Genomic DNA, 13,866 nt, shown 5'->3' on the forward strand with positions numbered 1-13,866 from the left:
AGCCTGACCTTTTCCCAGACTTGTGCATGGTAGTCGTTGAGCCAGTCGATCTCGGCGGACGAGAGCAAGGCCGAGTCCACCATTTTAGTCTGCACGGAGACTCGCGAAATAAGGACGAGCACCGACGGCCAAAAGCACTGAGAAACGCGTATCATGTTGAGAAAAAAGAAAGCGCCACGCACCTGAATTGGAACGAACGTGAGTTTCTCAAATCCCAGATATCCGACCCCTCCAAAGCGATTTGGCGTGTTCATCTCCACCAGAAAGAAGGTTCTGCAAGAATAAAAGACGGTCGATCTCAAGACTCGCCCCAGAAAATTCTAGGGATTTATGAAGTCTATAGACAAAGGACAACGAACTCCGGTTGAATCAGAATCACTATATGAGGCAAGTAATACAGCGAGGGTACAAACCAACTGCATGAACCGAAAACCACGAATATCATCTCAAGAAGCCGCCGGCCAGAATTGTGGCAAGGTGAGACTCAATTCGAGAATTATCCATCCATTCGGCAGTAATGCACCTCTGAAACTCCCAGATTACCAGCCCGCATGAGAATCCAACTGGAGTTTAGCTGATTCTCAGCCTACCAAGAAGAATGACAGATGCGATCAGTACACCAACCAATTTAGATAGCCAAAGAGTTTCAGGCATAGGAAAGCGCTACAAAAACTAAAGAGCTACTCCATTAAGACTCTTTAGGAAATTGAGATTGTAGATTTTCACCATCAGACCTGAAGAAAATAACGTCCATCTGTCCACAGAGCTGCTTTATCCTTGGTGACGACAGCAGTGCCAGCACTGCCCGTAAAACCTGATATGTAGGCCCTCCTTGTGTAACATTCAGCAATGAACTCACTCTGCAATCCAACACAATTAAATAACAAAAAATTAACACCACAGCAATGACAAGAAATTAATACTGGAGCAACAAGACAGAACGCGTTGGCAATTCCTTAAGTGCACTCTTCCTAACCCTTCGCTTTATCATAATAGAACGATCTCCAGGTCCTAAGAATTGACAAAACTTGAAGGGGACATAATCTTGTTCCTTTGAATACGTTCCACATGAACAGGAAAGTAGAAGCGCCTACGTCAATTTTTCGATGGAAGATTGCTAGATAGGATAACCTTCGTTTTCTTCAAAATGGAACAATAGACTAACTGCTGAGCGAATCAAACCCAACCACATCACTATCCAGACAATATGGGAGACGCATGAGCTCAAACCGGAAGGTCGTTGTCTTCTACTCTTTCCGACATGGTAACCGCCTTCCCATCCATTTCAAGCAATGTACACTTGAAAGATAGTCAATACAAAACATCATAATCAACCATAACACGGTATAACGTCGACGTAATTCACCTAACGCATCACATCAGCGACTTCCAGAGCGGAACAACAGGCTTACGCGATCAACAAAGCACCTCAGCGATTCGAGAACGGAACAACAGGTTTACGAGATCGAACTAGCAGAAGACTGATAAAAAAACAAATTAGAGGACCGAACCTGGTGCGCGTCCTGAGAAGGAACGACGTACGCATCGATGCCGATCCCAGGCCTCGTGAAGAGCTTGCGGAGAGCCCGGAGCTTCTCGTCGGGCTCCGGCCGGCCTCCCCCGCGCCTCCTGATCTCCGACGACGGCTTCGCGGTGACGGAGCCGCAGCTCCGGACGACGCGGAACCGAGGTCCGGCGGCCGGTCTCGCGAGGCGCTCGGAAGGAGACTGCCGGGAGCTCGGGACGAGAGGGAGGGAGAGAGCGAAGAGGCGAAAGCGCAGAGAGCGCGAGGGATTCGAGGCCGGCGAGACAGGGAGGGGCCGCAGCGCCGGCAACTGGAGGGAGTGCATCGCTGATGGTTTTATTAATGATGGGCTTAAGGCCCGTTCACCCACGTTAGGCTTAAAAGCTCGGCTCACAGGAATATGGCCCGTAGATGGAGGGACATATAAAAGGGATGAGAGAGAGAGGGAGAACGCACCTTTTGGAAATTACAACGTACGTACATCTCCCTCTCCCCCCTCTCTCTCCCAACAAAACAAAAAAACGGTAAGGCTCCGGCAATGTTTTTCTTCCCTTCAACCACGATTTGGCGTCATCGGATCGAACATGGCCAAATTCTTTTCCTCACGTCGGCGTCGGTGTTTAATCTGTGGCTAATAAGGTACGCTCGAATCCGTGGTGTGTTTTAGGATCGATGATACGTGATTTTCCCAGGTTTGTCTTTCGCATTCGTTTTAGAGGTTCGATTTAGTGTCGAATCCGGTTTTGGGATCCGTTAATCCTAATATAGGTATCAGAGCCCTAGTTCATGTTTTCCCGACCCTTTTCATGTTTTTTGATTGATTTTTCGCAAAGAAATACGGCTGACACGGATCAGGGCGAGAAATCTCGACACCTGAGCACTGTTCATCCGTTTTTTCGAGTTTCTATAAGTCGAAATCAATTTTTGAAAGCATAGGGTGAAAGGGCTAGTCGAGACGAGTCCGGTGACATGTCGTGCGCCGTTGGGCGACGCCGCACGCGCCCACACGCGCGGCCAGAAGCCGCTGCGCGTGGGCGCCACGCGCCGGTCGGCGAACTGGCATGTGCGCGACGCCGGTCGGCGAACCGGCACGTGCGCGACGCCGGCGGCGAACCGGCACACGCTGGTCGGCGAACCGATGCGGGCTGACGTCAGTGCCGACAACGGTTGGCCGGGCGGTTACCGGCCGGCGACTCGACCGGCGACCCGACCCGTGGATGCTCGGCACGCGTGCGGCACGTGCCGGGTGACGTCGCGTGACGTCAGCCCGCGCACGTGCGCGGCACGTGGTCGGTTTTTCCGACCCGGCCCGACCGGTCTGACGACCGACGACCTGACCGTTGACCGACGACCGTTGACCGTTGACCAAAAAAAAAAAAAAAAAAGAGGAAAAGAATGTGTTTCCTTTTCAATTAAGTCTATGTGGATTATTTGTAATCCCTTATTTGTTCTGCATTTATTGCAGGGATGGTTCTGCATTTGTTGTAGGAAAAATGCCTCCCCTCAAGTTGCGCACACCTATTCGCGCAATTACCGATGAACAAAAGGAAAGGCTTTCTAAGTTGATAGCTGAGCTGACTGATCATCGATAGGAGAATGGTGGCTTAATTGATCATGTCCTTGAGGTCAATAAAAAAAATTCAAAAGGTCATATGGAATGGTCGTCCATGCCATAGTCAGAGATGGTGCGATTTTTCATGAACACCCTTCCACTTGAATGGCAAGGAGTGTTTAATCGCATATGAGATGTCAACATAGCTGCTTCTTATAAGAAAATTGTGATGGATTTTGTAGATGATTATTATAGGATTGTTACAAGGGAAAATATCAAGAAATTAAACAAAAGAGAATCTTTCCTAATTTGTGTGCTAACTTGGTGTTAGATGTATTGGCTGATTTTTGCTAAGTGTGCTTTGTGGACATCTTATGTAATGTTTACTACCTGATTGTTGTTGATGTAGCAACCGATATGTTAGTTGTATTATGTGAAGCCATTATTGTTTTATTGGATGTCAATTATCTGTTGCTTTCTGTTATTGCTGGTTGCTATGGGTAGTTAGCTGTGGGTAGTTATATAAGTTTTTTGTAACTTTATAGAATTTATTTTGCATAAGATAATTATATTAATGATAGTTTTAAGTTAGGATTTTTGGAGGATGATTGGAAACTTAGTGACCTTTTGATTTTGAAACCTTACTTGAAATTGTTTATTAATATGATGGGTTTGTGCAAAAGGGATGCATAAATGATAGGCATTAATAATTCGTGCATATATGTCTGATGTGTTAAGATTAATGGCTTCAGCCATGAAGAGCATAGTTGTCGAGCTGAACAAAGGTGAAAAGCTCAATGGTGACAACTATGAGATATGGCACATGAAAATCCAATATGTGCTGGAAGAGCAAGAGGCACTTGAAGCTCTTAACCGACCATGGTAAAACCCGAAGAAGGAAACATTGCACAAAGACAAGAGAGATAAGGAAGCTTTTGCTGCATGGAAAAGAAAGGACTCTCTTGCTCGTATCACGTTGCGAGCGATGGAAAATGACGTCATGCGAGAGTTTAGGCGTTTTGACAATGCCAAAGAAATGTGGGAGGCATTGGCAGCTAGATTTGGTCATACTTCGGTGATTAGACTGAGACAGCTCACTATTAGGTTTGACTTTTACAAGAAGCCTCATGGTCAGACCATGAAGCAACATCTTAGAAAGATGTCAAACATGATAAATGAGCTGAAATATGCTGGCCATGTCCTCACAAATGAGCAACAAGTGCAAGCAGTGATTCGTTTCTTGCCTCAGAGTTGGGAGCATATGAAGGTGCACCTGACCCATAATGAAAATATCAAAACTTTTGAGGATGTAGTGTGCCATCTTGAGCTGGAAGAGGACCGCTTTTTGGCGGCTAAGCCGGATGTTGAACTCTATCATGCTAGTTCTAGCTCACAATGGAGCTTCGAGCACTAAGCGCAAACGTCTTAACTGGCTTGATAAAGGGAAATGCAAGGAAGCAGGTCATTCAGGGAAGAAACCCAAGTTTAACCAACATGAAAGAGGAAAGCGTCCTCGCATGAAAAAGCTTGCAAGGGTGAAATGCTACAATTGTGACAAAAAGGGTCACTATGCTCGCGATTGTCGTGAGCCAAAGAAGATATGCACCCCTTGTACTTTTCAGAAATTTGCTTTTGTGTCGAGTTCTGTGTTCTTAACTGAGTCTAATTCTTTGTGGACTGTGGATTCAGGAGCGACAGACCATGTAGCGAATGATAGAGGATCCTTCGTGGAATTCCGACGAGTACCAACTGGAACTAAGTGGATTTATGTGGGAAACAACTCCAGAGCTGAAGTGAAAGGAATTGGCACATGCCAATTGAATATGCGTGATGGACGCACTTTGTTCCTACATGATGTGTTGTATGCTCCGGAGATTCGTCGGAATTTAGTGTCTGTTTTAGTATTGGTTAAATTAGGTTTTAATATGAACTTCTATAATAGAGGTGGGGATTTGTTTTTGAATACAGATTACTATGATTGTGGTTATTTTCTGGATAGTTTCATTGTATTAGATATTGATTATGTTAATGCAAATGTTTGTTATTCCCTTCTCATGTCTCCTAATACATATGATAATGATGTGAATGTGTGGCATGCTAGATTTGGTCACATTGGCTAACAGCGTATGAATAGACTAGCTAAAGAGGGCTTGTTGGGCAACATTAAAAAAGTCGATTTGCCCATATGTAAGCATTGCCTAGAAGGGAAAACGACAAGGAAATCATTTGAAAAAGGTAAAAGAGCTGAATTTCCTCTGCATTTAATCCATTATGATGTTTGTGGTCCAATGAATGTGAGAGGAAGGTATGGGATTGTTTATTTCATCACTTTTATAGATGATTATACTCGATTCAGATATGTCTATTTGATTTCTCATAAATCTGAAGCAATAAGTTGTTTCAAAATGTTTATGAACCTGGTAGAGAATCATTTAGACAATAAAATAAAAGCATTGAGATCCGATCGAGGTCGAGAATATTTATCTGATGAGTTCAGAAAATTATATGATGAAAAATGAATAAAAAGACAGTTGTCTATTCCATATACTCCTCAACAAAATGGTGTTGCGGAGAGAAGAAACAGAACCCTACTAGAAATGGTTAGGTCCATGATGGCGCATGCTAACTTACCTATTACTTTTTGAAGTGATGCGTTGTTAACTGCTGCCTATATACTTAACCGTGTGCCTTCTAAATCAGTTACTTCCACTTCATATGAGTTATGGACAGGTAGAAAACTGGACTTAAGTTTTCTTAAGCCATGGGGTTGTGCTGACACATGAGTCCTCTCACAAGTTTAGGAAATTAGGTCCCAAAGGAAAGAAGAGTATTTTCATAAGGTACTCAGAACACTCGAAAGGATATGTGTTCATAGGTGAGTAGGAAAGTAGGAGTATAACTGAAATTGAATTACGGGATGTCACATTCTTAGAGGATGAATTTCCTAAGAAGAGCGAAATAGGGGAAGATCACTCTCTATTTGAAACCTTGGATTAAGATAATGATATTAGTGGAGTTCATCCAAGTGGGAGTAATATGAGAAGTGATGAATTGAATTCAACTCATTCTTAAGTACAACCACATAATGAGACGACATCATCATTATCTAATCCAAGTGGGAGCATAATGGGGAATGATGTGCAAAGTGTACAATCTCCCATACGGCAAACAAGTCGCCAAAGTATTCCCCGTCGACGTTTTGACATTGAAGGGGAAACTTTTATGGTTGCTCCACAAGATGAGGATGAACCAATAAATATTAATGAGGCTCTGAATTGCCCTAGTAAGGAAAAATGGATTCATGCAATGGAAGAGGAAATGGAGTCAATGAAATCAAACCAAGTCTGGGAACTGGTTGATCTTCCAAAAGGACGCAGAGCTATTGGGAACAAATAAATTCTCAAAATAAAGCGAAAGGCTGATGGCTCGATAGAAATGCATAAGGCTCGCCTTGTGGCGAATGGGTATAATCAACAGGAAGGAATTGATTATGATGATACGTTTTCTCCTGTAGTGAGATTTATCTCGATTCGCATTATTCTTGTAATAGTGGCTGGTAAGGATCTTGAGTTACATTAGATGGATGTAAAGACTGCTTTCCTCAATGGAGAATTAGAAGAATAAATATATATGGAACAACCTGCTGGTTTCATAGTAAAATGTCAAGAAGAAAATGTATGTCGACTTATGAGATCGATATATGGCCTTAAGCGATCTCATCGAGACAATGGTATATACGTTTTCATAATGCCGTAATGACATATGATTTTACAATGATTGATGAGGATCATTGTGTATATATCAAAAGATCCAAGGATCATTTTGTGATCATATCATTATATGTTGTTGATATACTAATTGCCGGAAGTAATATGGAGTTTGTTCATACTGTCAAGAGTTGGTTATCTTCCAACTTTGAGATGAAAGATATGGGTGAGGCTGCATACATTCTTGGAGTTAAGATTTCAAGAGATCGTTCAAGAGATCGTTATCTCTTTCAAGAAACATATATAAACAAGATTCTTGAACGATTTCGTATGCAAGATTATAAACCCATAGACACTCCTATTGCAAAAGGTGAATGATTGAGCCATAAACTGTGTCCAATGACTCCACAAGAGAAGGAACAAATGAAACATGTTCCTTATGCTAGTGCTGTTGGGAGCTTGATGTACGCTATGATGTGTACAAGACCCAGCATATGTTTTGCAGTTGGAATGGTAAGTAGATACCAATCCAATCCAGGTCCAGCACATTGGAAAGCCGTTAAGAGAATACTGAAGTATCTAAAGGGAACTGCTGATTACAAGTTGAATTACCAAGGAAAGGATCTGCGACTTGAAGGCTATTCAGATGCTGATTGCGGATGAGATTTAGATGAAAGAAAATCTACCTTAGGATTTGCTTTCTTACTGAACAATGGCGCCATATCTTGAAGTAGTAAGAAGCAAATGTGTATAGCCTGATCCACGATGGAAGCTGAGTTCGTGACATTATCAGCAGCCGTACAAGAAGGAGTTTGGCTTAAGAGATTTTTGGATCATTTAGGTGTTATTGAGAAAACTGCAAATCCATTATTGGTTAACTGTGATAGCCTAGCAGTTATAGCGTACACCAAAGATCCAAAGTATCATGGCAAGACCAAACATATAGATACCAAGTATAACTTTGTCAAAGATATGATTCCACGAAAGGATGTGAACTTACAGTACATATCTACGCACAGAATGATAGCAGATCCTATGACAAAGCCAATACCTAGAGATGTGTTTTGTGGTTATGTAAAATCTCTAGGATTATGTAGAGTCTGATGTACTGGATTGTAATTTCCCTGAGTTGTTCACATTTATGAACTTGTGTTTTTTCATTATTAATGCCTATGAATCTTTGTTTGATCTTTATGTATCCTAATGCTCAGTGCATTACTTTAAGTTGAGAAAGTATGTCGGACCGATAAAAGATTAGCCCACTCACACGGGTAATCGCTTCTATTTACTGTGTGATAAATAGAGATGAGACTGTTTTTAAACTTATTATCTAGGTGATAATCGAGAGCTCAAGCTTAAAATATGTATGTCGCCTTAACTGAGTGTTAAGATGAGGACATAATACTTACTATGTCCGAAAGTAAAATAACCCACATATTTTACTTTATCTCGTCTATGATGCCGATGTGAGTTCGATGAATTTTTGTGAATGAGTAGATACGTGAACTCAAGTTAGACATTGAGTATGTCCGAACTATCATCTGTACGGTATTGAAGGTGTAGACATACGCTCCATGGGAAAGGAGTTAATACCATAATACGTATTTCATATTACGTATGCATGAAACGACCAATAAGAGTGGCAAAAGTTTTGATCTCAACTTTTATGTCGTGTGAGACTCTTGAGGAAAAGAGTTCCTCAATTTTAGTGCCCTCATGACTTTTACTTATTCTCAAGATTTCTATTTAGTGTTTGCTATCTTAGGATGTTACCAATGGTCATGAGTTAATTCGATCTAATGGGACATTTCTAGAAAAGCAAGCTGAACTGAAATTGAGAATTTGAAGGAAAGAGGAAGATCGACTTTGGAGAATCACACTGTACTTTTGTATTCACTAGTCGACCAATTATGACTGTCTTTGTGATAATTATAATTGTGAATACAATATATATATATATATATATATATATATATCATTGTTTGAAAGAGATCAAGAGAGATATAAATGTGATCGATCGATCTAGGATACTGCATACTAAATCTACTCAAATTGTGACGCCCATTATGAGCTGCTATATATTTCTAACAGATGTATAGCAACGAGCTCTCAAAGTATGCTGGTCGCACGGATTATTCACCTGTATGAATGTTGAAGAGAGGTAAAGAGAATCCTGTTCAGCCCACCACCATGCGAGTGGGAGATGATGGTTTTATTAATGATGGGCTTAAGGCCCGTCCGCCCATGTTGGGCCTAAAAGCCCGGCCCACAGGAATAGGGCCCGTGGATGGAGGGACGTATAAAAGGGATGAGAGAGAGGGAGAACGCACCTTTTGGAAATTAGAACGTACGTACGTCTCCCTCCCCTCCCCCCTCTCTCTCTCCCAACAAAACAAAAAACAGTAAGGCTCCGGCAACGTTTTTCTTCCCTTCAACCACGATTTGGCGTCATCGGATCAAACATGGCCAAATTCTCTTCCTCACGTCGGCGTCGGTGTTTAATCTGTGGCTAATAAGGTACGCTCGAATCCGTGGTGTGCTTTAGGATCAGTGATACGTGATTTTCCCGGGCTTGTCTTCTACATTCATTTTAGGGGTTTGATTTAGTATCGAATCCGGTTTTTGGGGATCCGTTAATCCCAACAATCGCCGTTGAAGAGAGAGAAAATCGCTTCTCTCTCGCAGCTCAGAGAGAGAGATGATAAGAAGAGAGCGTTGGGAGCGAGAGTGTAGCAGGGGATTTTCCAAGATCTTTGTCTTTTTGGGAAGGGTGGCTTCATTGTAATTTTCGCGTCATTGCCATTTTTTGGAAGACGTCGCAAAATGATTCAGTGAATGTTAGCTGTAGGTGCAATTCGATTCGAAAACTTTTAATTTACTTAATATAATTTTTGAATTTTAGTTTAGTATATAATGTGATTCCTAAAATTTTAATTTATTTATGTGATTCATAAATTTTTGATACATGTTGAATTCAATCTCTTAACTATATAAAATATTTAATGTTGTCTTTAAACTTGAATTGATGGAATAATTACATTGAACATTTTTCATATGCTCCAAAAGCTAAATTGAATGTTTACCAAATGTCTAGAGCCCGCATCAGACAAATCAAAATTTTAGAAATCATATTGCACAATGGATAATTTTTTTTTTTTTTGAGAAAGTTTTTTCCTTTTTTTTGGCAAGAGAGAGAAAGACCTAGGCTACCAGTCTAATCTTTTCATATGCTTTACATAATTTGCGAAGATCGTGAAAATAGACAGATAAAAACTCTCCCCGGTTTCGGTAAATTCACGACTATTCATGTAATTGTCCCTTGTTATTTCGAAATACAAACATCAAACGAGAATTTAAATTTTCGTTTATTCTATGAAATATAAATAACTTTAAAAACATTTTTCTGAAAATAATATTTTTATCTTTTGAAATAAATAGTTAATGATTTTTTTTTTATCATTTTCGATAATAATTCATGTCTAAATATCTTGGCAAATGATAAAAATATATATTTTTATTCATTTTTATAAATGATATGAGTGATTATTTTTAAGAAAGTATTTCTTAAATTATTAATTTTTTGTGAAATAAATGCACCATCTTCAAGAGTCAAACCACATTAAGATAGAGAAGTTACTCCAATACAATGCCTTTATTACTTAATCTTTAGAAGCCATTTTTTTTTTCTTTTTTTTTTTTTTAAAATTCACATGTCGTTTTCCTGAGTACTCAAAATTGGAATAATTTGAAATACTTTCGACGGAAGAGAAATTGAAACGGGCACCAGTTTTCTCCTCCCCGCTAGAGATACGAGTCGGGACATCCATTCAATCCTAGCCCAACAGCTTTCGTATTTGGGCCAGTAAGGCCCACGGATTTAGAGCAGCTTTCCGGGCCTTTCCCCCCTTGATCATAGCAGCGAGGTTATCATTGAGCCCTTGCGTCCATCATCATTCCACCGTTCACGGGAAAATTAGGAGTAATCAATTTCAGAGTGGGCCGGTTCCCACCTGATCTTTAAATCGAAAACTGCTCATTAGTTCTTGAACTCACCTGGGAGCCATACCATCGGTTCGGTCTAGTTCCTAAGTGTGCTCATGGAACCGGCCATGACATTTCAAGAACTAACGCATTATTGGTTTGAAGTGACATTTCATCAAACATAGTGTCCTTTCTGAGGGGGAGAAGAAGGCCTTAAGAAACTTAGTTTTAAATCCTAACTCAGACAAAAACAACTTGGTACTCTAATCGGTAATTAGGGTTTTGAAACATAAAAATTTATATATATATATATATATATAGGTTCAGTTTGGATAGACGGTTCCACACTTGGAATTGGAAGCCGGACCAATTTTCGTAGGAACAGCCTAGAACCAGCTTGGTCGGGCAATTTCTGGTCCAATACACATTTCCAAATCCCCCTTTGAAAGGGACTCCATCCAATCACGCCATTGATCAGTGAATTTCCATTACTCGTAACCCATCATTCTCCAACTGAGTTTAGAGAAATGCTCGATATATACAAACCGAGAAAAATTCTAGGTTCCTAGAAAAATAATAGTCTTCGTCCTCTGGTCTACGATACGTGCATGCATGCATCCAATCTATAGCAAATGTACAGCCAATCTCATGTATATAATGGATCCAGTATGATTCTGTTTTTTTTTTTTTTTTTTTACAACATTTAGATATTGCACGAAGCCTTCACTTAACAGTTAGATCCGAATCTGACCTAGGGTTAAAGGACGAGAAAATATACTCACGAGTTAAAAGAAGGATTTCCTGCTCTAATATTATAATAAACTGTGCAACAAATCAAAGTTTCAATGTGCTAGTGTGAGAGAAGAAAGATCGAATCAAATCTATATAGAAAAGATAAAACATCCCAATTCTGGCTAAATCTATTATAAAATTTAAGGGTAGGCACTTTTTTTCTAGAGGCCAGTCAAAAGAAAGAAAAACGATGAATTATATTTAGTTTATAATTAAACGTACAAAGTCATGTCGAATTCCTCTACAAATAAGTATCAATAAACAACACGTGCAGATGCGCGCTCATTGTTGACCATGTGATTCGTGACCCTCTCCACTAATTTGATCGATTAACATAGCATAGTAGACGAAACAATAAAGAAAGGTATTCCTAGCAAACTTTATAAATTTAATGTAAGGGCAACTAGACATTCTACCCAATCAAATCAACCCCGTATGATACGAATAAACATATTTTATACAACGACTTTGACCGACGAATGCGCGATTTCGTCGGTAATCGAGATAGATAATACGAGGTATCTCAACAACTTCAGAATTATAAAACAGATTTCCTTCTTTTTATTTTTATTTTTTGGGTGGGGCCCATTTACATACTATACATTAATTAACTTAAATTAAACGTTTTTCAATCATTTTTACTTTTTTTTTGTCAGTTCTACTCTATTTCTATTTCTACACTATACTCACTCTCGATCCGTGCTACGCCTCTTTGCGGGACGTGAGAAAACCCACTCCCCGAAACTTACGTGTCCCCATCCCATCCCCATGAGAAGGTGGAGATTTGAACCCTTCACCTCCCTCTTCTATCTCTTCTATTTTGGAAGAGTGGCCACTGAGGCGAATCCCAGTGGTTATCATTTTTACTTTAGGTACCATGAAAAATTGATGGTGGCAATAATCTAATGCTAAACCCAAGAATCGTCTGCTTCCTTGGCGTCTCCCTCGAGTAGGTATTGCATCGGAGCATCTTCTTTTGTCAGTGCAGGAAGAATTGAACTAGCCGATTGAATATGAATATATCCGATTTTCTCCGCGGTCAATAAAAGTTAGCGATTCATGCGATCGCGTGCATGACCTAAGCTTTTGGGGGACGTATGAGCTAACTAGCATTTTATTTTAGATTCTTTAGAGGTATCGCCAAAAAGTGGATTTCGTGACCTCGACATGAGGCGGGTCAAACTCGATACTGCATCCACACGCATGACGACTTAGTCCGGGGAGTTGGTTCCAATTTCATTATCAAAGAAATAAAATCACTATTAACTATTCTACAAGCTTAAATTATTACACGTGCATAACCTAAGCTTTTGGGGCACGTTTGAGCTAACCAGCATTTTATTTCGGATTCTTTCGAGGTTTCTCCAAAATGTGGATTTTGTGACCTTGACATGAGGTGGGTCAAACTTGATACTGCATCCACACGTGCAATGACTTGGTTCAGGGTGTCGGTTCTAATTTCATTAGCAAAGAAATAAAATTACTGTCGAGTGTTTTAAAAGTTTAAACTATTTACGTGCATGGACATTTGAGCTAACTGCATTTTATTTCGAATTCTTTAGAGGTTTTGCCAAAATGTGGATTTCGTGATCTCAACATGAGGCGGGTCAAACTCGATACTATGTCCACATGTGTGACGACTTGGTTTGGGATGTCGGTTCCAATTTCTTTGGCAAAGAAATAAAATCACTGTTGATTGTTCTAAAAACTTAAATTATTATACACTTGTTCTGGTCTTCTTGACTAGTACTAAGGCGTGTACATATTTAATTGGAGAGACAAATGAGTTTTGAAAGATTTGAGCTAAGGATTTCATACTCTAATTTTATGTGAGATTCTATAAGATCACTATCAACTATTCTAAAAGCTTAAATTATTAGATATATGCGTCGTTTATCATTTAAATATTTTAATACTTTATGTTAGAGTAATTATATATTAAACCAAGCCTTCATCTAAAAGCTAAATTTTTTAGAAGAGTTGATTGTTGCCCCACTAATATCTCACGTGGTATTAGAGTAGGAAGCCTTTGTGATGACAAAGAAAGTCTCAATAGAAAGTTTCGTAAATCATATACACAATAGCTTCCTTGAGAATCTTTCAAAATACACGGTTGATCAACATAAGGAATAATTTTCCTTAACAAATGACCAATAGTTCGATTGAGGAATACCAAAGTCACAATCAATACAAGTACATGCTGCCATAATCTTCTAGGGAACCTCGTTACCCCCCGAGCATCTCGCACCCGTCCGGCATCGCGAGTCATCCGGGGGAACCGCGTTACACACCTAGGCATCTGGATGAAC

At 40.1% G+C, this 13,866-nt stretch overlaps 1 protein-coding gene and 1 long non-coding RNA gene across 2 annotated transcripts in view; both read right to left on the reverse strand.

Annotated features, from left to right (window-relative positions):
• Nucleotides 1-13,866, reverse strand: part of LOC104415557 (aminopeptidase P2) — a 53,047-nt gene that overhangs the window by 316 nt on the left and 38,865 nt on the right. The window contains exons 10-11 of the transcript XR_005545586.1: nucleotides 183-273; nucleotides 9-89 (exon numbers count right to left, since the gene is read on the reverse strand). The gene's annotated coding sequence lies outside the window, so the exon portion shown is untranslated. The remainder of the gene's footprint in view (nucleotides 1-8; nucleotides 90-182; nucleotides 274-13,866) is intronic.
• LOC120286872 lies at nucleotides 323-1,475 on the reverse strand. The gene is made up of 3 exons (XR_005545588.1): nucleotides 1,095-1,475; nucleotides 735-860; nucleotides 323-586 (listed from the first exon to the last, which is right to left on the reverse strand). It is a non-coding gene; the product is annotated as an uncharacterized LOC120286872 (long non-coding RNA).

Source organism: Eucalyptus grandis, chromosome 8 (genome assembly GCF_016545825.1).
Source record: "Eucalyptus grandis isolate ANBG69807.140 chromosome 8, ASM1654582v1, whole genome shotgun sequence".
NCBI lineage: Eukaryota > Viridiplantae > Streptophyta > Magnoliopsida > Myrtales > Myrtaceae > Eucalyptus > Eucalyptus grandis.